This window comes from Bos mutus, chromosome 11, assembly GCF_027580195.1.
Source record: "Bos mutus isolate GX-2022 chromosome 11, NWIPB_WYAK_1.1, whole genome shotgun sequence".
Lineage (NCBI taxonomy): Eukaryota > Metazoa > Chordata > Mammalia > Artiodactyla > Bovidae > Bos > Bos mutus.
Genome location: NC_091627.1, coordinates 19,505,583 through 19,527,372, shown reverse-complemented (window position 1 = coordinate 19,527,372; position 21,790 = coordinate 19,505,583). Strand labels below are relative to the sequence as shown.

The window sequence follows — 21,790 nt, the reverse complement described above, 5'->3', positions numbered from 1 at the left end:
CAGAGCAGACAAAGTCAGACTGATTTTTTTTTTTAATATTATTGTTGAAATCTGATTATGAGGATGAGAATAGGATTCAGATCAAGAGCCCTCTTCTCCTCTAGGATATAAAATCTTTTTATGGAAACACGAAAAGCAGGTTGCATTCTTAGTGTGCTCCTAACACGAACTGAGGATGACAAATTAGCTTATTATTCAGTTCCCCTGGCCTGCAATCACTGTGGATATCTCAGGGCTTGGGTCCCAGCGGAAGGCAGACCAAAGGAACTGAGCCAGAGGTTTCTGCTCCTGTGTCATAGAAGCCTGCGGAAGCTTCCTTGAGAACACCAGCCGAGAGCACTGAACACTTGGAAAGGCACCCGGACCCAAGCGCAGCCCCTGCCCACTCCATGCCAGCGTTTCATTTTGAGAACCACATGTACCATGAGGTCAGCTGCTCCTTTGCTGAAAGTTGTTTTTTGGTTTTGTGTTTCTTTTTTTTACCCCCGTCTGAGAAGGGTCCTGAAAGGAAGAAACCAGAGATGAAGGGGAGGAATCCCAGGCTATGGCAGAAGGCAGGCGGCAGAGCAGCCCTGGCCAGCTCGCCCTGCTGGATCTGAGCAAGCGCTCTGGTGTGGCTGGCCGGACTCCGCCTGAAAGCGAATGCTGGTTAGAGCTGCGTGCACAGTCACTGCAGTTCAACGAGCAGCAGGTTTGACACTAAACATTAAAAATTAAGGCGTGGGACTTGGAGAAAAGAGTCCCACGCAGACCCTCAGCTTCCTGCACAAGGCTGATCAGAGGGAAAAGGGATATTGGGGGGTGGGGGTGAGCGGGGTGCAGAACGTAGAGCGTTCGATGCCAGCGCCCAAGGCAGGACTCGCCATCCTGACAATCATGCTCCTCTAGGGGGTAATGGATGTTGGCGGGGAGGAAAAGGGGGCAGCCTTCCCGTGACCAGGCCTGGTCAGGGATGCCCCGGGAGCCCGAGATGCGTCTCTGCGGGGAGTGCCACTTTCTCACCGCTGGGCTCCCAGATGGCAGATCCGCAGGCCCCCAGGGAGTAGGCACTTGTTGAACAAAAGGGCTCCTGACTCCCGCAGCCTCTGCTTTCGGCCAGGAGAGGGACCCCCGCTCGGGCGCGCCAGGCTTAGCGGCTGGAGAAGGGCGGGCGCCCGGCGCTGCGCGCTCCTGCACCTTCCAGGCGGCGGCGGCCAGGAGCCGCGGCGGGGAGACGGCGCCGCCGGCCGCCTAAACTTTCTCGGGTCTCCGAGCTTCGTGGTTAAGTTAGGGCGGCAGGAGAAGCACATGACACATGGGGCGGGGGATGGGGTGGGGGGTGGAACAGGAGCGTCTCCCACGATAAAGGGGGAAAGAAAGGATTTTTTTAAAGTGAGACGCTAATCCAGTTAACATAACACCTACTGTGTGCCCGGCACTCGGCCGAACGAGAGCGAGCTTCGATGTTTCTCATTTTATCCATCACGACAGACCCCGAGGAAGGGGGGAACTGTCTCCATTTGATAAGAAAACCGCGATCCGGGATGGTGGCGTATCGGGCACAGGTGGCGCGGGCGCTAGTCCCTGCGATGCCCAGGCTCCTAACTCCGCCGCAGGGCTCTGCCCGCCGCCCCTCCGCCTGGGAAGGGGCGAGCAGATGGCCGCTGCGCCGGCCCCCTCCCCTGGCCAGAGCGCACAGGCGACTCAAGTGGGCGGCGCGGACTTGTCCCCGGGTGGGGGTCGCCCGGCTGTCCCCAAAGCCCGGGCTAGCCACCCTCCACCCCCGGCCTCGGATCCCTGCTCTGTCTATAGCTCCGCACTGCGCCGGCCGGCCGGGACCCGCGCGGCTCTGCGCTCGGGTCTGGTCCGCCCACGCCCACCTTGCCCATCCGCACCCCGACACGCACAGCCGCTCACACACGATAAACACTCCGCGCACTGGTCCCCACCAGCAACTGCGCCCCGACACGATTCCACAAACGCAACCTCAGAATGTGCCGATTCCAGCTGCACACACGGATGCCCCACGAGGACACGCCATTCCAGGGACACACCGCCGTACTCAGTCAACCACAACTCCACAGCGCAGAGAAACACAATCACCCCGGCACACGCGCACACGCGCACACACACGCACACACACACGCAGAGAGCCCGACCGCAGCACACGCCCCGCTCCACCCGCAGCCCAACCCCTTTCCTACCTGCTCCGTCGCAGGACGCGATCTGCCGAGCTCCCCGAGCCCAAGTTCCGCGCCGCCGGCGCTGGGGGCGGGCACGGGCCGCTGCGAGGGACTGGCGCGCCGAGGCCGGGGAAGGGGTGCCTATGAGCGCGGGCCTCCGTGCGCCCGCAGCCGCCGCGCTGGCCCTGCGCTCATCGCCTCGCGGAAAGACAAAAGGAAGCCGGCAGAGAGGGAGGGAGCGAGGTGGAGGCGCCCGCGCGTCCGCAGAGCCGCCAGTTCGCCGCCTGCAGTCGCCACGGCCCGCCCGCCAGCCCCGGGAAGGAAGGGGACGCGAAGGCGGGGCCCGGAGGCGGGGCCGGAGGCGGGGCACGAGCTCAAGTTTCCTGCGGACCCGCCCCCGCTCGACCACGCCCTCCATTTAGCCCCGCCCACCAACCCACGGCGATTCCGCCCCCGGCTCTAACCCCTCCCCCTTCTGGCCCTGCAGCGCCCCGCCTCCGCCCTCTCCACGCCGGCCCCTTGCTGCCTTGACCGGGTCGCAGCCCGGCGAGGATCTCGAGGCAGGGGGCGGAACCAAGCTCCAGCTCCGCCTTCCTAACCTTTGGCCCCTGGCCTGAGAGTGTGGGAGAGGCCTGTGGGGCGGTGCCCGGGAGAGGACCGCCCCGCGTCCTCCCGGGTTCTCTGCCAGGAAGTGTGGCCCCGGTGGCCCAGGACGGGGAAGAAGCCTTTCAAGTCGCCCCAGGCCGCCGGCTAGGCCCCTTCTGGTACCACCCCCCTGCCCGTCCCGAAAGCAGATGGCACCAGCCTTCCCGCGCCTGGTTCAGGGAAGGAGCCCGGGGCCTGGCGGAGGGAGGCCTGGGTTCCAGTTCTGGTCGCCTTTGCTGACTCTAGGCCGTTTGGACAGGTCCATGGACTCCTTCGGGCTTCCCTGGTGGCTCAGCTGGTAAAAGAATCCGCCTGCAATGCGGGAGACCTGGATTCGATCCCTGGGTTGGGAAGATCCCCTGGAGAAGGGAAAGACCGTTACCCACTCCAATATTCTTGGACTTCCCTTGTGGCTCAGCTGGTAATACACCTGCAATGCGGGAGACCTGGATTCGATCGCTGGATTGGGAAGATCCCCTGGAGAAGGGAATGGCAACCCACTCCAGTATTCTGGTCTGGAGAATTCCATGGACTATACAGCCCATGGGGTCACAAAGGGTTGGACACGACTGAACGACTTTCACTTATTTCACTTAGTATAACATCCTGAGGTTCATCCACATTGGAGCATGTGACATGATTTCCATCCATATTAAAGCTGAATACTATTCCATTATATGTAGAAGGGCTTCCTTGATAGCTCAGTTGGTAAGGAATCCGCCTGCAATGTGGGAGACCTGGGTTTGATCCCTGGGTCAGAAAGATCCCCTGGAGAAGGGAAAGGCTACCCACTCCAGTATTCTTGGGCTTCTCTTGTGGCTCAGCTGGTAAAGAATCTGCCTGCAATGTGGGAGACCTGGGTTTGACCCCTGGGTCAGAAAGATCCCCTGGAGAAGGGAAAGGCTACCCACTCCAGTATTCTTGGGCTTCCCTTGTGGCTCAGCTGGTAAAGAATCTGCCTGCAATGTGGAAAACCTGGGTTTGATCCCTGGGTGGGGAAGATCCCCTGGAGAAGGGAACAGCTACCCACTCCAGTATTCTGGCCTGGAGAATTCTATGGACTGTACAATCCATGGGGTCACAAAGAGTTGGACACGACTGAGCGACTTTCACTGACTTGGACTCCTTCAGCCTCGGTTTCCTCACCTGTAAAATGGACAGGAGTAGGCTTCTTCCGGCCCCTCCCTCCCTGACATTCTGTGGATCTTCGGTCTCTGTTGAAGAAGGGGCTTGGTTGCCATCTCATCCTCTGGACTAAGAGCCCCTAGGTCTCAGGGGGAGGTGGACCCGTGTTTCCTGCAGACTTTCCTGCCTGCCATGTGGTGAGCAGCTAGCAGGCAAAAATGGGGGTCTGTGCCTCCCAAGGCCCCTTGCCAGTGGCTTCAGAAAATCTGGGTTCTAGAAGAGCAGATGTGCACACACCCCCACCTCTACCATCACCGCCTACCCCAAACATCCCCGAAGAAAGGTAACCACAGAAACAGCCATAAATGTGGAGCTGGGCCTTAGTGTTAGGCTGAGACAAACTGTCTTCCTAGCGTCTCCAGGGGAAAACTCAAATCTCCATCAAATCCTCCTCCACAAAAGCACGGTGAGTGGAACCCCCACCACGCAGGAGGCTGCAGAGAGAAAGGGTGATGGGTGGTTTTGGGGGGAATTGGGGGGCCAGCAGGCAAGGTGGTCTGAGCCCAGACCCCTCTTTCTATAGGCAAATGACAAAACTGTACCCAGAGGGAGTAAGTCTCTTAGGCGGCCCTGAGTGAAGCCTTAAATGCTGCAGGAGGGCTCTCCCTGGTGGTGCAGTGGACAGGATCCGCCTGCCAGAGCAGGGGACATGGATTTGACCTCTGGCTCTGGAGGATTCGACATGCCACCAAGCAACTGAGCCTGGGAGCCACAACTACTGAGCCCACATGCCACACTTACTGACCCCTGCCTGCCTAGAGCCTCTACTCTGCAACTAGAGAAGCCACGCAATGAGAATCCCATGCGCTACTAGGAAGAATAACCCCAACTACTCTTCCTAGAGAAAGCCCACATACAGCAATAAAGACCCAGTGCAACCAAAATAAATAAATAAATGTTAAAATGCTGTAATGACAGCAGGAACAGTACCGGCTGTCATGACATCATCGGAGCCAGCTGTAGTACCCAGGGTCTCCATCTTTCCTTCTCAGCAAAGACCAAACTCTTTACAGGCCTCTTGCCTAGCTTCCGTAGCTTAGACTGTCTCTTGGCTTGTAGGTGGCTGTCTTCTCCCTGTATCTTCACATCACCTTCCCTCTGCGTGTCTGTCTCTGGGCCAGGTTTCCCCTTTTATCAGTCAGTCAGTTCAGTTCAGTCGCTCAGTCGTGTCCAACTCTTTGCGACCCCATGAATCGCAGCACGCCAGGCCTCCCTGTCCATCACCAACTCCCGGAGTTCACTCAGACTCACGTCCATCGAGTCAGTGACGCCATCCAGCCATCTCATCCTCTGTCGTCCCCTTCTCCTCCTGCCCCCAATCCCTCCCAGCATCAGAGTCTTTTCCAATGAGTCAACTCTTCGCATGAGGTGGCCAAAGTACTGGAGTTTCAGCTTTAGCATCATTCCTTCCAAAGAAATCCCAGGGCTGATCTCCTTCAGAATGGACTGGTTGGATTTCCTTGCAGTCCAAGGGACTCTCAAGAGTCTTCTCCAACACCACAGTTCAAAAGCATCAATTCTTCAGCGCTCAGCTTTCTTAATAGTCCAACTCTCACATCCATACATGACCACTGGAAAAACCATAGCCTTGACTAGACGGACCTTTGTTGGCAAAGTAATGTCTTTGCTTTTGAATATGCTGTCTAGGTTGGTCATAACTTTCCTTCCAAGGAGTAAGCGTCTTTTTCATTTCATGGCTACAAAAACCATCTGCAGTGATTTTGGAGCCCAAAAAAATAAAGTCTGACACTGTTCCCACTGTTTCCCCATCTATTTCCCATGAAGTGATGGGACTGTATGCCATGATCTTCGTTTTCTGAATGTTGAGCTTTAAGCCAACTTTTTCACTCTCCTCTTTCACCTTCATCAAGAGGCTTTTTAGTTCCTGAGATCAGTCCTGGGTGTTTTTTGGAAGGACTGATGCTAAAGCTGAAACTCCAGTACTTTGGCCACCTCATGCGAAGAGTTGACTTGTTGGAAAAGACTCTGATGCTGGGAGGGATTGAGGGCAGGAGGAGAAGGGGATGACAGATGATGAGATGACTGGATAGCATCACCGACTCGATGGACATGAGTTTAAGTGAACTCCAGGAGTTGGTGACGGACAGGGAGGCCTGGCGTGCTGCAATTCATGGGGTCGCAAAGAGTCGGACACGACTGAGTGACTGAACTGAATCAACTACAAAGACCCTATTTCCAAATAAGGTCACAACTCCAGGTTCCAGGGGGTGAGGATATCAACATATTTATGGGGGAACTATTGGATCCATAGCAAGTGTCATATAATTTGTCTTCCATTCGATGGCTGTGAAAACTTCAAGTCAGGAATGATTCTGATTATTCTTAATGATATTTGACTTACTTTTGTGCTTTTTTAAAATTGAGGTATAGTTGATTTGGCTTTCTTGGTGTCTCAGACAGAAAAGAATCTGCCTGCAATGCAGGAGACCAGGGTTCAATCCCTGGGTCGGGAAGATCCCCTGGAGAAGGGAATTGCTACCCACTCCAGTATTATTGCCTGGAGAATTCCATGGACAGAGGAGCCTGGCAGGCTACAGTCCATGAGGTCACAAAGAGTTGGACGTAATAGAGTAACTAACACTCTCACGTCGGCAGGTAGTTGATTTACAATGCTGTGTTAGTTTCAGGTGTACAGAGAATTCCCCAGCAGTCCAGTGGTTAGGATTTCACTGCCGAGAGCACAAGTATAAGTGTGTGTGTATTCTTTTTCAGATTCTTTTCCTTTATATGTTATTACAAAATACTTGCCTTTTTGTCACTATTTCTAAGATCTCCTTGGAAATGAAGATTCCCATTCACCTTCTGCAGAAGACAGATATTAAATATTTTCATCTATTCTATTTTGTATGTACAAAATTTGTTTTTAGAGTCTGTCTTCTTTTTTATTTATTTTATTGAAGTATAGTTGATTTACAGTGTTTCAGATATACAGCAAAGTGACTCGGTTATATATATATGTGTATGTATATTGTGCCCAGTGACTCAGTCATGTCCAACTCTTTGTGACCCTATGGACTGTACCCCATGAGTCTCCTCTGTCCATGGGATTTTTCCAGGCAAGAATACTGGAGCAGGTTGCCATTTCCTCCTCCAGGGGATCATCCTGACCCAGGGATCAAACCCAGGTCTCCCGCATTGCAGGCAGATTCTTTCCCATCTGAGCCACCAGGGAAGCCCAAGAATACTGAAGCTGGTTGCCATTTCCTCCTCCAGGGGACCTTCCTGACCCAGGGATTGAAACTGCGTCTCTTGTGTCTCCTGCATTGGCAGGCGGATTCTTTACCACCGGGAAGCCCTTATGTGTATATACATACATATACATATATGTGTGTGTGTGTATATATATATATATATATATAATCCTTTTCAGATTCTTTTCCTTTATAGGTTTTTACAAAGTATAGTTCCCTGTGCTGTATAGTAGGTCCTTGCTGGTTATCTGTTTTATATGTAGTAATGCGCATCTGCTAATTTCAAACTCCTAACTTATGTCTCCCCACCCACTTTGCCTTTTGGTATTCATAAATTTGTTTCCTGTGTCTGGGGTATGATGCTGTTTCTGAAGCACTCTTACATCTGCTATCTCTAACATTCTTGAGATTCTTTCCCCTGTTTATAGATGAGGACACCTCTGCTTGGAGAAATGAGGTCTCCAACATTGCATATACAATCAGTGATAGCCAGGTTTAAAGCCAATTCAAAATGTTACTGTGCTGGGCCCACACAGGCATTGTAGGAAAAAAAAAAAAAAAAAACTTCTTAAATTAACTATTTGTAGTACTTTGCTGAACTTGAGTGCGTGTCTTTCTAGGGAGGTTGTTTCAAATAAATGAAGTTCTAGCTCACAAACCCCTGCTCCTGAATGTTTGAGAAAGCGGAGGCCAGCGTATTTCCAGGTCCTCTTTTGATTCATTTGTAATTATGATGTAGCTACCAGGAACAGAGTGGGCAAGGTGGCTCCTCTGGCTGCCCGCCCTTCTCCTGACCCCAGAAGCTCAAAGCAGAGGAAACAGGTGGAGCACTTGCTGGCAGCACCAGCAGGAAGGATCAATGGATTCTGCCTCTGGTTAGCAGTGATCAGAGGTCCGGAAATGAATCCTTAACCACCTAGCTTATCCCTGAGGTCCACTGGTGTTCGTGACAGCCCCTGAGGTGGATGCTGCGACCTTTGGAGTCACCCAAGGAATGTGACTCGGGGACACGTTGTGATGGGTCTCCCTTTCTCTTTATCCTTGCAAGCTCTGGGGCAGTGGTGGGTGGTGGTCAAGACAAACTAGAGTGTCCCTTCCCCTAGAGCAACCACCCTTCTCTGGACTGAATCAGGTCCCCTCCACCCCGCACCGCAATTGATACCCTGAAGCCCTAACACCCCCAAAGTGCCTGTTTTTGAAGCTAGGCCTTTTAGAAGATAACTAAGATTAAATGAGGTCATAAAGCTAGGATCCTAATCCCTTCGGGTTGGTGGCCTTGAAGAAGAGGAGGAGAGAATGTGATCTCTCCCTTAGTCCCTAGAGGCCATGTGAGGACACAGCAAGAGGGAGGCCATCTGCAAGCCAGGAAAAGAGTCCTCACCAGATTCTGAATCAACTGACGCTTCCTCCTTGGACTTCTGGCCTCCTGAGCTGTGGGAAATGACTGTGTGTTCTGTAGGGCCCCTAGTCTGGGGTCTTCTGATATGATCCCCTGAGCTGCCTCAGACACACCTTGCATATCTTCCCATCTTCTGTTTCCCATCAATCTACCCTGCTGTCCCTCTCTAATCCCAGGGATGGGAGCCCAGACCCAACCTCAGGACCACAGGCTTTCAGGACCTCATTCTGTTCCTTGAGCAGTGCGTCGGCCTCTAGCCCTGCTCCCTGAGCCCTCCCCAAGCTTCTAAGGAGCAGGGTAAGGGTGTGGAAGGGAGACTGTCTGCTGTGAGGGCTCGGGGACCAACTCCTCTCCCATCATCACCAGAGGCAGGCTCTGAGGAGCAGAGGGAAGTCGACAGATTCCAGGTTCCTGCAGCCACCTTCATCAGGACCCTGCAGAAGTCTTCTCAAACCAGAAATCGAACCTGTGCCCGCTGCAGTGGGAGCACAGAGTCCTTATCACGACACCTCCAGGAAATTCCTGGGAGATTCCTTAAATTCACTGATTCTCTCATTGGGGAGGATGAGAGGCTTAAATGAGCAACATTGAATGTGTTAAAAGAAAAAAAAAAAAAATTAACCCCTCCCTCCTTGACTCCTCTTTCTTCCTTCTCTCTCCTTTAACAATCCTAGAACACTCTCTTCAACAACCCTGCTGCTGCAGCTGCTAAGTCACTTCAGTCGTGTCCGACTCTGTGCAACCCCGTAGACGGCCGCCCACCAGGCTCCCATCCCTAGGATTCTCCAGGCAAGAACACTGGAGTGGGTTGCCATTTCCTTTTCTAGTGCATGAAAGTGAAAAGTGAAAGTGAAGTCAATCAGTCGTGTCCCCATGGACTGCAGCCTACCGGGCTCCTCTGTCCATGAGATTTTCCAGGCAAGCGTACTGCAATGGGTTGCCATTGCCTTCTCAACAACCCTATTGGAGCCCTAATCCAGAATCCAGGGTTCTGATTTCCTAATTTGTAAAATGTGGATATTAATGCTTCCCTTGGACTAAAAGAGGTGATATGTGTACAGAGCCTATGGTAGGAGAGAAACTCGATGAATGATCAGTACCTTCTGTTCATCGGCTTAGGTATCATCACACTGAAGGCTGGCTGACTGAGAACAAAAGTGTAAAGAAAACTATGCAGTGATTTTGTCAGGAGACCTGGGTCCTGATTCTAGTTCCAACACACGTTAGCTGTGTTGCATAGACAAGACACCTACCCTCTCTGAGCTATCTCCTCATGAGTGCTCTGCCCTCAGGTGGCTACAGGAAAGGGGCCCACATATGCTGCAGAATGGGAAGTGGCTTTGCCCCCTGTTCCAGTGCAGGCCGGGGACCGAGTGTGTCGATCTTGAAGCAGTGGCCCCACCAGGAGAGGTGGGCGGGCTCATCTGGAGCCCCCAGGGCAGATGCTCGTTGCGGGTTTGTGGAGCAGGATGGACCAGGCCATGTGTTCAGGTCCCCCCTGCCAGTGGATGTCACGATTACCCGTTACCGGAGGGAGCTCGGGGCCGCAGTCTGCCGGCCCCCTAAGGTAAAGCAGAAGCCCCAGCCCTGGGCTGACACCTTTCCTCTATTGGTAAAGGAGGAGGGGAGCAGCCCAGAGTCTGTTTGGCTGCATAAGGCTCGATCGAAAGCACAAAACCTGAAGCCAGACACAAATAGTGGCTTTGACCGCTGTTTCAAACCAGTTCAAACCGGAAAAAGCTGCTTGCCTTTCCAGCTCTGCTCCTAATGACTTCTTCTCCAGGAAACAGAGTTCCTGGTGCCTGAGAAATTGGTCCATGCCCGGAGCAGGAGGATAGGTGTCTGCCTGAAACCGTTCCACGACTAAGATGGGGTGGAAAGAACACCTCCGCAGCCCTTTATGTCTTTTATTTCTTCTTCCAAGCCAACATTGTCCAAATCCCGACAGGAAGAGGGCACAACCCACATATGTAGGCACGTTTTAAAAAGTAAAATGACACAGATGAAATTAATTTTAATGATGTTTTATTTAATTCAATCTATTTAAAACTATAACTTCAACATGTAATTCATCTAAATATTATGATGATATATTTTGCATTCTTTTTACTTCAAATTAAGCCTTTGAAATTCAGCATGCATCCTGTACTTATAGCACATCTAAGTTCAGATTAGCTGCAATTCAAGTACTTAATAGTCTTTTTGACAAATGGTACTGGAACAACTAGGTAGCCAAATTGAAAAAGCATGAAGTTGGACCCCTACCTCCTGCCATTAACAAAAGTTTGACTCAGAATGGATCAAAGGAGCTTCCATCAAATGGAAGCGCCATTCTTTACCATGGCTCAGTGGAAAAGAATCTGCCCGCCAGTGCAGGAGACACGGGTTCAGTTCCCGGTCCAGGAAGATCACACGTTAGAAGGGAGAATGAAGCCCGTGCACCATAACTACGGAGTCAGCAGCCTAGAAACCATGCTCTGCAACAAGAGAAGCCACCACAGTGGAGAGTAGTCATACTCACTCCAGCTAGAAAGAACCCGTGTGCAGCAACGAAGACCCAACACAACCAAACAAACAAATAAATGAATCTCTTAAAAAAAATTAAAAAGGATGGATCAACAACCTAAATATAGGAGCTAGAACTATAAAATTCTTAGAAGGAACGTAAGCATGACTCTTTTCAATTGGATCAAGCGATGTTTTCTTAGCTACAGTCCCAAAACACTGACAACCAAAGGATAGGCTGACATGTTAAATGTCATCAAAATTAAAAGCTTTTGTGCTTCAAAGGACATTCTCAAGAACATAAAAAGACAGCCGTCAAAATGGAACAAAATATTTGCAAATTAAATATCTGATAAGGGACTTCTGAGATAAAAAGAATTCTTACCACTCAGCAATAAAATTTCAACTCAATTTAGAAATGGAAAAGGGTTTGAATGGCTGTTTCTTCAAGGAAAATATACATAGGACCAATAAGCACACAGAAAGAAAGATGATCGACATCATTAGTCATCAGGGGAGTACAAATCAAAACCTCAGTGAGACTGCCCCACACTCACTAGGGTTGCTGTAAAAAGATGGACAATAACGAGTGTTGGTGGGAATAGGGGAGGTGTTATAAAATGGTATGATGGCTGTGAAGAACAGTTTGGCAGTTCTTCAAACAGTTAAACATAGAGTTAATGTGTGTATGTGTGCGTGTTCACACTCAGTTGTGTCCAACCCTTTGCGAACCATGGACTGTAACCTCCCAGGCTCTTCTGTCCATGAAATTTTCCAGGCAAGAATACTGGAGTGGGTTGCCATTTCCTCCACCAGGGGATCTTCCTGACCCAGGGATCCAGCCTGCATCTCTTGCATCTCTTGTATTGGCAGACGAATCCTTTACCAACTGTGCCACCTGGAAAGTCCAGGTGTTACCATATAACCCAGCAATTCTATACCCCAGCATATAACCAAGAGAATTGAAAATAAATGTCTACCCCAAATCTTGTGCATGAATGTTCATAGCAGCACTATTTATAACATCTACAAAGTAGAAATAACCCCAAAGTCCATCTACTGAGGAACAGATAAATAAAATGTGATCTTGGGGATTCCCTGGTGGTCCAGTGGCTAGGACTCTGAACTCCACTGCTGAGGGCCCGGGTTCAATCCCTGATCAAGGAACTAAGATACCATAAGTCTTGCAGCACAATGTGGCCAAGAAAGAAAGAAAGAAAAATGTAGTTTATCCGTAATAGTGGAATATTATTCAGCCCTAATGAGAAATGATGCACTAATACATGCTATAGCATATTGAACCTTGAAAACATTGCGCTGATTTTAGCACACTACAGGAAATGTCCAGAATAAGCAAATCCATACAGACTGACAGTAGATTAGTGGTCGCCAGAGTCTGAGAATTGAGGAAAATGGAGGAAGTCTGACTTCTCGTGGGCACAGGATTTCTTTCTGGAATTACACAGGGATGATGGTTGTGCAATCTTGTGAATATACTTTCAACCACTGAATTGTACACTTGAAAAATGAATAAAATTTAAAAATCAGAGCAGAAGACATTTGCCCCAAATCACACAGATAATAACATCCAGGTGGATCTAGACCCCGTCGTAGCCTCCTACGTTAGATTTTCTTCCCGTGACCTCACATGACCTGTGGGGCTACACTTCTTTCTTTTTTTATTTTCTTTTTTCTTCCCCCCCCTTTTTTTTTGTATTGGAAGAACATGACATTCAAAGAAACTTGGACTTCCCTAGTGGTCCAGAGGTTAAGAATCCACCTGCCAATGCAGGGGACACGGGGTCAACCCCTGATACAGGAAGGTTCCCCATGCTGAGGGGCAGCGAAGCCCGTGAACCCCAACTACTGAAGCTTGCGTGTGCCTAGAGCCCATGCTCCACGACAAGAGAAGCTGCCACGGTGAGAAACACACACGCGGCAACTGGAGAGTAGCCCTCGCTTGCCTGCACACTGACCCAGAGAAGCCAAAAATAAATAAAGACTGAAAACAAAAGAAACTCGAAGGGCAAAATCCTTTGATAAAGTGAGAAAGGAACTGACACAGGAGAAATAATCCAAGTGGCCAATATGAAAGATGTCCAACCCCTTCAGCAGCTGAGACAAAATAAAGCAACCTCGAGACAGGGTTACCCTCCTAAGGGTACCAAGTAGGGAAAAAGGTTGAGTCAGGGGGACTTGAGTATGCCGAGGGGAAGAGGGTTAATTGCAACAATCACTTTAGAGAGCAATTTGGCAACATCTAGTAAAGCTGAGAGGCAAACATCCCTCTGCTTATACACCCCAACAAAACCTCTGTGCAGAAGCCAGAAGGCTTTCAGCAAGAACGTCACTGCAGCAAAGGAGGATGAAAACTGAAAGCAGCCTGTGTCTAGCGTTTGGGGGAGGAGTAAATGAAGCATGTTATATTCACACGATGGAATATAAAATAAATGACAGCTAACATCAAGTAGCTAGACATTTCTGAACTGACATGGAAACTGTGGTACATCACTGTTTAGGTTTATTTAAAACATACAATGCAGTGTACATCTGTGTGAATGTATATAAGTACAGCAAAAAGTATCAAAATGGACTGAAAGAGAATGCCACTCATTCACATTAAGGGTTGTTTCTGGGACAGGGCAGGGTGGAAAAAGACTGGAGTGATGAAGCAGGCTTCGCCAGCACAGCTCAGTTCAGTTCAGTCACTCAGTCTTGTCCGACTCTTTGCGACCCCATGAACCGCAGCATGCCAGGCTTCCCTGTCCATCACCAACTCCCGGAGTTTACCCAAACTCATGTCCATTGAGTCGGTGATGCCATCCAATCATCTCACCCTCTGTCATCCCCTTCTCCTCCTGCCCTCAATCCTTCCCAGCATCAGGGTCTTTTCAAATCAGTCAGCTCTTCGCATCAGATGGCCAAAGTATTGGGGTTTCAGCTTCAACATCAGTCCTTCCAATGAACACCCAGGACTGATCTCCTTTAGGATGGACTGGTTGGATCTCCTTACAGTCCAAGGGACTCTCAAGAGTCTTCTCCAACACCACAGTTCAAAAGCATCAATTCTTCGGTGCTCAGCTTTATTTATAGTCCAACTCTCACATCCACACATGACTACTGGAGCACAGACATGCGTTATTTCTAAAACTATGAAGCCATCACGTCCTGACAGCCACTCTGTTTGGGATGCGTATATGTTTGATATTCTCTGTACTTACCTGGACTTTAAACAGTTTTCCTTAAAAAGTAACGTGAATAGTATCCCCTGACCTCATTTAATCTGATAAGTCTCCATTCTGACTTATGGGATTGTCTGGCTAATTTAAAAGTCAAAGTGCCAGGAACCTCAGCCTTTTGGAATACAGCCCTCAAACCTAAGAGAAGAGCTCTTGGCGTGGAGGAAACATTGTTATAAAGCCCAGGTACCCAATCCAGGTAGAAATTTCAGGCTTAGCTGGTAAAATAAGGCAGAATATTAGAAACAGTTCTCACAGTGGAGTTGTTGTGAGTAGCCCAGAAGGCTGTTAAGTTTCACGTCTTTCTAGCAGGGTCAGTGAAGTCACTGTGAAGCTCACAATTAAGGAAGGGCTGGACGGGGCGGGGGCGGGGGCGCAGACATTGCCAAAGTCAGGGTGTGCAAAGTCAGCCCCTTCCAGGGGCAGCTTAAGAGACAGGAAGAGAAGGCATTTGCCCCCACAGCTTCCCAGGTGGGGGCCTGCCTAGACAGAACCCAGGAGGAGGAACGCAGGGAAGGTCCTGCAGAAGCAGAGCAGACAGCTTTGTGGGGAAACAACTTCTTTGACAACTCACGGCCCTCTGCTACTCTGAGAGCTTCAGGGCCCCCAGAGCCAGGCATCTGCCCAAGAGGGACATGAGATCTTACCCAGCAGGTACATGCCACTCCCACGCTGCTGAGCTGCCCCGAGGACACCACCAGAACTCAAGTCACCGTGGCAGCCGTGACATGCCTCCCAGACTCTGCATCAGACCCGAGACACTGCTGGAAGTACTGACTACTAATAGCTTAGTACTAACTACTAAGACTGACTCAGTTCAGTTCAGTTCAGTCAATCAGTCGTGTCCTACTCTTTGCGACCCCATGAATCTCAGCATGCCAGGCCTCCCTGTCTACTGACTACTGACTACCAATAGCTCTTGCCTCATGCCATCCTGGGAACTGCCCTCGAGTGGAAAGAGCTGCCTGGGGCTTCCCTGGTGGCCCAGTGGGGCTAAGAATCTGCCTGCCAGAATGTAGGGGACTCGGGTTCGATCTCTGGTGCAGAAAGATTCCACATGCTGCAGGGTAACAACCACTGAGTCCTGAGCTCTAGAGCCCACAAACCGCAGCTACTGAGCCCAAGAGTCATAAATACTGAAACCTGCACGCCCTAGAGCCCGTGGTCTGCAAACAAGAGAAGCCACTACAATGAGAAGCCCGAGCACCGCCACGAAGAGTAGCCCCCACTCTCTGCAACTAGAGAAATCCATTGTGCAGCAATGAAGACAACCAAAAATAAATAATAAATAAGTCAAATAAATTTTTAAAAAAGAGAAAGAAAAGAGCTGCCTGGTCTAAGTTTCAACGCTCCCCAGGGATAGCCCAGATCCAGGAACTGTTAGCTTGGGGACCCAGCTTGGGATCTCTGAAGGTCTACCCAACCTCAGAGCTCCCTGTGGGAATGGCTGAGGCTCTTTTATAAGAGGCTCTCTTATAAGCTATCTTTGCCTTATTCTGTGTCTCTTACTTACTGCAGAGGTGTGTCCCCAAGGACGCTCCCTAATAAACCTCCTGCTGAAAATCTCATCTCAAAATCTGTTTCCCAGGGAACAATCAAAGACACAGGATATCTAACAATGGTCTGAAGTTACCAAAAACATATTACAATGTGTTTAGAAGCCTCTATCTGAGACCGTGTGTAATATATCTATATTCGGTTCTGCATTAGAATCAGCTGCAAACAATAAAGGCCCCCCATGCCAAATATTGCCCTCAGCAAAACAGACCTTTAGTTCTTTCTCATATAAAAGTAGCCCAGGGCAAAACTAATCTAGAGGACAGAAAGCAGATAGAGAAGATATATGGGAGAAGGGGACAGGGATTGACTACAAAAAGGCACAAGGAAACTTCTGGTGGTAATGGGGAAACATTATATCTTTATTGGGATGGTAGTTGCATGTGTCAAACCTCATTGAACAGTACACTTAAAATGGGTATATTTTATTTCATGTAATTTATGACAATAAAGTTGAATAGCCCAGAGACAGGAAGTCTGGAATTAAAATGCTCCTAGGGGACAGAGACTCATCTTCTTGTGTTTCTCTTCCTTGCAGCATCTTTAGTCTCAGAATCACCTCATGGTCCAAAATGGTTGCAAAAGCTCCAGCACTTACATACTTTATTTAGGCAGAAGGATGAAAACAGGGCAAAGAGCCATCTCCCTCATTTCGAAAGAGGAAGTAAGAGCCACACAGTACTTCTGCTCACATCTCATTGGCCAGACCTTAGTTATATACAGCTACACCTTCCAATAAGGAAGCTGGAAAACGTGTGGTCCTTAAATGAGATCTTTGCAGCTCCAAATGAATTTGGGATCCTATCGATAAAGAACTGGAGGAATGGTTACTGGGGCAATTCTCAGAATATCTTAGAAAGATTTCAATGAAAAAGTAGTTGAAATAAAAATGCTTCGTATACTTTAAACGGAGAGCACCAAGCTGTAACACTGACTAGGGGAGCCTCAGGGCTTTCCCAGTGAAGGGAAATGTCAGAATGTCAGCACACTTCTGTATCTACACAGTTAAGACAAGTTTAGGATCTGCAAAGATCTAATATGCAACATAAAAATCATTTTATTTTCTTGATAGATTCGTGGTTTCCTAGGGCTGGAGGCAGTGTTGGAGTGAAATGGTCAGTGGCTGCTAAAAGGTTTCTTTTTAGGGTGATAAAACTTTTCTGGAGAATTCCCTGCTGGTCCAGAGGTTAGCACTTGGTGCTTCCACTGTTGGGGCTCAGGTTCATTCTCTGGTCAAGAACTAAGATTCTGGAAGTAGCGCAATTCATCCCCCGCCCCCGCAAAAACAAAAGTTCTAAAATTGGTCCTGGTGATGGTTGCCCAACTCAGTAAATAAGGACCATTATTTGGGTACTTTAAATGGGTGAATTGCATAGTATCTGAACCACATCTCAATAAAGCTGTTAGCACACACAGGGGCACAAAAGATTTTCTTGTGTCCTCCTGGCAGGTCAGTGTTCCTGCCTCCAGGCCTTTGCATACAGCTGTGCCCTCAACCTGGGAACCTCCCTCCCTTGCTCCCTCCACGTAAACCCTTTTAGCCTTGAGAGTTCCTAAGAAGCCCAAGACATGCCTGAGCCTCAGGCTGAGGGAAAATACACAGTGGTTAAGCGGTTAGGACGGTCCAGCGGTTAAGATGTCTTTTCCTGATTAGATTGTCATATAATATTGAGCAGAGTTCCCTGTGCTATACCGTAGGCCCTTGTTATGCTTTGGGCTTAGTCGCTCAGTCATGTCCAACTCTCTGCGACCCCATGGAATGTAGTCCACCAAGCTCCTCTGTCCATGGGGATTCTCCAGGCAAGAATACTGGAGTGGGTTGCCATGCCCTCCTCCAGGGGATCTTCCCAACCCAGAGATCAAACCCAGGTCTCTTCCAGATTGCAGGCGGACTCTTTACCGACTGAGCTACCGGGGAAGCCCAGGTCCTTATTGGCTATCCTTTAAATACAGAAGTGTTACCTGTCAAATCATGTCTTCTGACTGTAGGACTTCTGCTTGCATCTCACTTGGTTCAGATACAGGAGGTATTTGGATGAGTGTACCGAGGAACTACACAGGGAATTCCCTGGTGGTCCAGTGGTTAAGACTCTGAGCTTCCACTGCAAGGGACACGGGTTCCATCCTTGGCCAGGGAATCAAGATGCTGCATGTTTCTGTTGTTGTTTAGTCGCTCAGTCATGTCCAACTCTGCGATCCCATGGACTGCAACACGCCAGGCTGTCTTTCACCATCTCCCGGAGTTTGCTCAAACTCCTGTCCGTTGAGTCGGTGATGCCATCCAACCATCGCATCCTCTGTCACCCACTTCTCCTCCTGTCCTCATTCTTTCCCAACATCAGGGTGTGCCTCTCGACGTGGCCAAAAATTAAAAAAACAAAATAGTATCTGTCTAGATGACAGAGTTGTGTTTCATTTTGTATGTGAGATGAGTGCCTCGCGCTTCTCACCCTGACCCTGGTCCCTGAAGTCTTGAGGCTCCAGTCTTCCTGCCTGCCCCTCTCCATTTCTGGAGAGTAACACAGAGCAGTCATCTAAGTCCATTTCATCTCCCAGAGAAAGTTGTTAGGGGCCTGAGAGCCTCGGCAGGCCTGGGCTTATCCTTGAGGATAACTCTGGCTGATGGGCAGCTTCCTGTCCTGACTTGGGGAGGAGATGGTTCCTTCTCTGCCTGCTGACCCTGGAGTTCAGACCTGCTGCCTGCAGAATCTGCAGAACTACCCCCAGGCCTTCAGGCACAAGGTCAAGAGGCTCACAGGAGGCTCCAGGGGTCTAGGGTCTGAAGCTTCCCCGCGGCCTGTCAGTCACCGGTGGAGGGAGGTGAGAGCATGGCAGGGCCGCACCGTGAGCCGCTGGAAGCTCCAGAACCTGGTTCTTTGGACCGCACCCCAATCTCTGTTGGTCCCTCCCTCCTTTGCTTTGCCTGGAAACCACTGGGGCAGAAGCTATCAGCACCCCATATTCAGGTGGGGGGAGGGGGTGGCCCGGACACCAGCAATGAAAGAAAGCTGAAAGCACTTTGCAGATGGTAAAGCACCTGGCCTGGTGGTTTCTCTTTTCAGGGTTGAGGCCGCAGGAATGCCACGTGGCGCGGGGCTCGGCTTTGGGAGGAGGAGGGCGTTGGTTGGATTGGTTCCAGGGCTGCTCCCACCTCCACCACCTTCCCGGGAAGGCTGTCCTGGTTTGCCAGAGAAGGCTGCAGTTCAGAAGGAGCCAGGGCGAGTGAGGGCCAGGCCCCGCCTGTGGGAAGCCAGATGAGGCCCTGACAGGCCCACTGTCCAGAAAGGACTCCCCGTCAGAGCCCAGCATTTGGGTCGGAGTGCGCCTGCTCACCCAGACCTCCATCTTCCAGTCTCCGTGAGGACGTGAGACGGCAGGCCCTCTCAGGCGCCCTTGCCACTGGCCACTCCCAGGGCAGGACCCCTTGGCCAGCCTTGCCTGCTGAGAGTGCACCCAGAGCCTGATCAAAGTGGAGCCTCCTGAGAACTCAGGGACCCCACAAATCGGCCTCCACTCTCCCTGCCCCACCCCCTACAGGCCAGTCAGCAGGGGCCACCCTGGGGCTCCATCTGCATCCCCACATGCCCACCCTGCCCTCGTGGGGATGGCCCTTCTCACCTTTCTCCACCCACCAGGCACTTTACATCCTTCAGACTCATCTCAAGGCTCAGATGTGGCCTCCCTAAGCACCCTCTGGCCTCCAGCTCCGACTCCCCCCAGACCCTCGGGCCCCTTGTTCCTCTCTCAGCACTGTGTTCCTCCTTCAGCGCTACGGTTAGTCTTCCAGAGGATGGGTTACCTACTGGTAGCACCCCCAATTCGAGAGCACCCTGAGGGGTGCACCCACCCAACTTGCCGTGGGTCAGCCCTGCCCACGCACAGGTGACAAGGGAGGGTCAGGGCTAGTGGCCTGGGAGTTGGCCGGTCCGCAACTGGACAGGCCACTCGGGGCTTCTGGGAACCCGGGGGAGTGAAGGAAGCGGTTACCACGGCCCAGGCAACCACCTTCCTCCTGCCCACACCGGCCAGGGGCCAGAGTGACTCAGCACTGGGGGCCGGCTTCCCGCCGAAAGCCCCGAGAGTGCTGCTGCTTCCGCCAGCTGGCCAGCCAGCAGGGAACTCGTGCCTACCAGGGCCTGGGCCAGCCTTTCTGAGACGCCATCCCCAGACCAGGGTTCAGACTTTGGGACCTGGGCTTCTTAGTATCCATTCGCAGCTGTGTAGCCTTGGGGATGTTGCCCAACCTCTCTGAGCCTAGGTTTCTTCATCTCCAAGAAGCTGGGATTAGAACTCAGCATTCCTCCCAAAGTAGATTTGAGAAATTATCAATAAATAAGAGTGACCTCTCTCCCTGAACATCTGGCCCCGTGTCTGCAGGCCCCACCTTCTCTTACCTCTCAGAGCTATTCCTGCTCTTACCTGGTCAAGGTTGGACCATAAAGAGGGCTGAGAGCCAAGGAACTGATGCTTTTGAAATGTGGTGCTGGAGAAGATTCTTGAGAGTCCCTTGGACTGCAAGGAGATCAAACCAGTCAATCCTAAAGGAAATCAACCCTAAAGATTCATTGGAAGGACTGATGCTGAAGTTGAAACTCCAATACTTTGGCCACCTGATGCAAAGAGCAGACTCGTTGGAAAAGACCCTGATGCTGGGAAAGACTGAGGACAGGAGGAGAAAGGGATGACAGAGGATGAGATAGGTAGATGGTATCATCGACTCAATGGACTTGAGTCTGGGCAAACTCCGGGAGATAGTAAAGGAGAGGGAAGCCTGGTGGGCTGCAGTCCATGGGGTCACAAAGAGTCAGACATGATTGAGAGCCTGAACAGCAACCACCACCTGTTCAGATAGTTCTTTCTGCTTCTGATGCGTCCTCCCAGCTCCCCGCAGGAGGTCTAGCCTCTCAGCTCTTGGCACACCTCTCAGTGTTGGCACTCAAGGCACGCAAGGTGGCTCTCTGTGTGCTCCCCCGCTTTCTGCTCTGTGAGGGTCTTACAGGGTCCCCAGGGATGGCCCAGGGAGGCTCTCGGCAAGTTTTCCTTCTTGCAAGAGAAGTGCAGTGGTGGTGTCAGAACAGCAAAGGACTGCAGGTCCCCGCTGCAGCAGCAGCAGCAGGTCCCTGCTAGAAGTTCAGACACAGAAACAAATTCCTGCCCCTGCTGCGTGTCCCGAGGCAGCTCCCTGACTCCTCCAGACATCTGTCTCCAGCCTCGGCAGGCAGGCTGTCCGTCTGGGTTTCTCTGTAGGACTTCATGGGGAGTGAAGGGATCCGCCTATGGGAAGTGCTCCCTGTGATGGAAGCTTCCAGATGTTAGCACAGCTGGAGAGGACAGATCATGAAGGTCACATGCTATCTGCATCCCGCTGACGTCTTGGGGTGCAAGCTGGCATGGGATCGGTGGTTGTATTTTCCAAGTCAAAAATCAAGAGACCCAGACTGATGGTGGGATGGATGCTCTTCCTGGAGCACCTGAGTCCCGGAGCAGCTACAGGTGTGTCTGCCAGGTGTGCAGGGGGGCTACACATCCCCCTCACCCCATGGAGCCTGGGGAGGTATTATCCACAGGGTGTCAGTTCCCTGCAGAACTCCACTTGTTTTCAGCTGGCCCCTGAACTGAAGTCGCTCAGTCGTGTCTGACTCTTTGCGACCCCATGGACTGTAGTCTACCATCCATGGAATTTTCCGTAAGAGTACTGGAGTGGGTTGCCATTTCTTTCTTCAGAGGATCTTCCCGACCCAGGGATTGAACCCAGGTCTCCTGCATTGCAGGCAGACGCTTTACCTTCTGAGCCACCAGGGGAGGCAAGCTGGCCCCTGAGGGTCTGTTAATATCTGCCAGAGGACACATGTGGCTATGTACTCAACCCAGCATCTTTGCCAACCT

At 50.9% G+C, this 21,790-nt stretch overlaps 1 protein-coding gene across 2 annotated transcripts in view; it reads right to left on the bottom strand.

The window, feature by feature from the left end:
- HPCAL1 (hippocalcin like 1) overlaps window positions 1–2,486 on the bottom strand; it is a 117,024-nt gene extending 114,538 nt beyond the window's left edge. The window contains exon 1 of one of the 2 annotated variants that reach the window (XM_070379098.1): window positions 2,184–2,486. The gene's annotated coding sequence lies outside the window, so the exon portion shown is untranslated. The remainder of the gene's footprint in view (window positions 1–2,183) is intronic. The other variant, XM_005911305.2, reaches the window with a different exon arrangement.
- Between the last annotated feature and the right edge of the window lie 19,304 nt (window positions 2,487–21,790).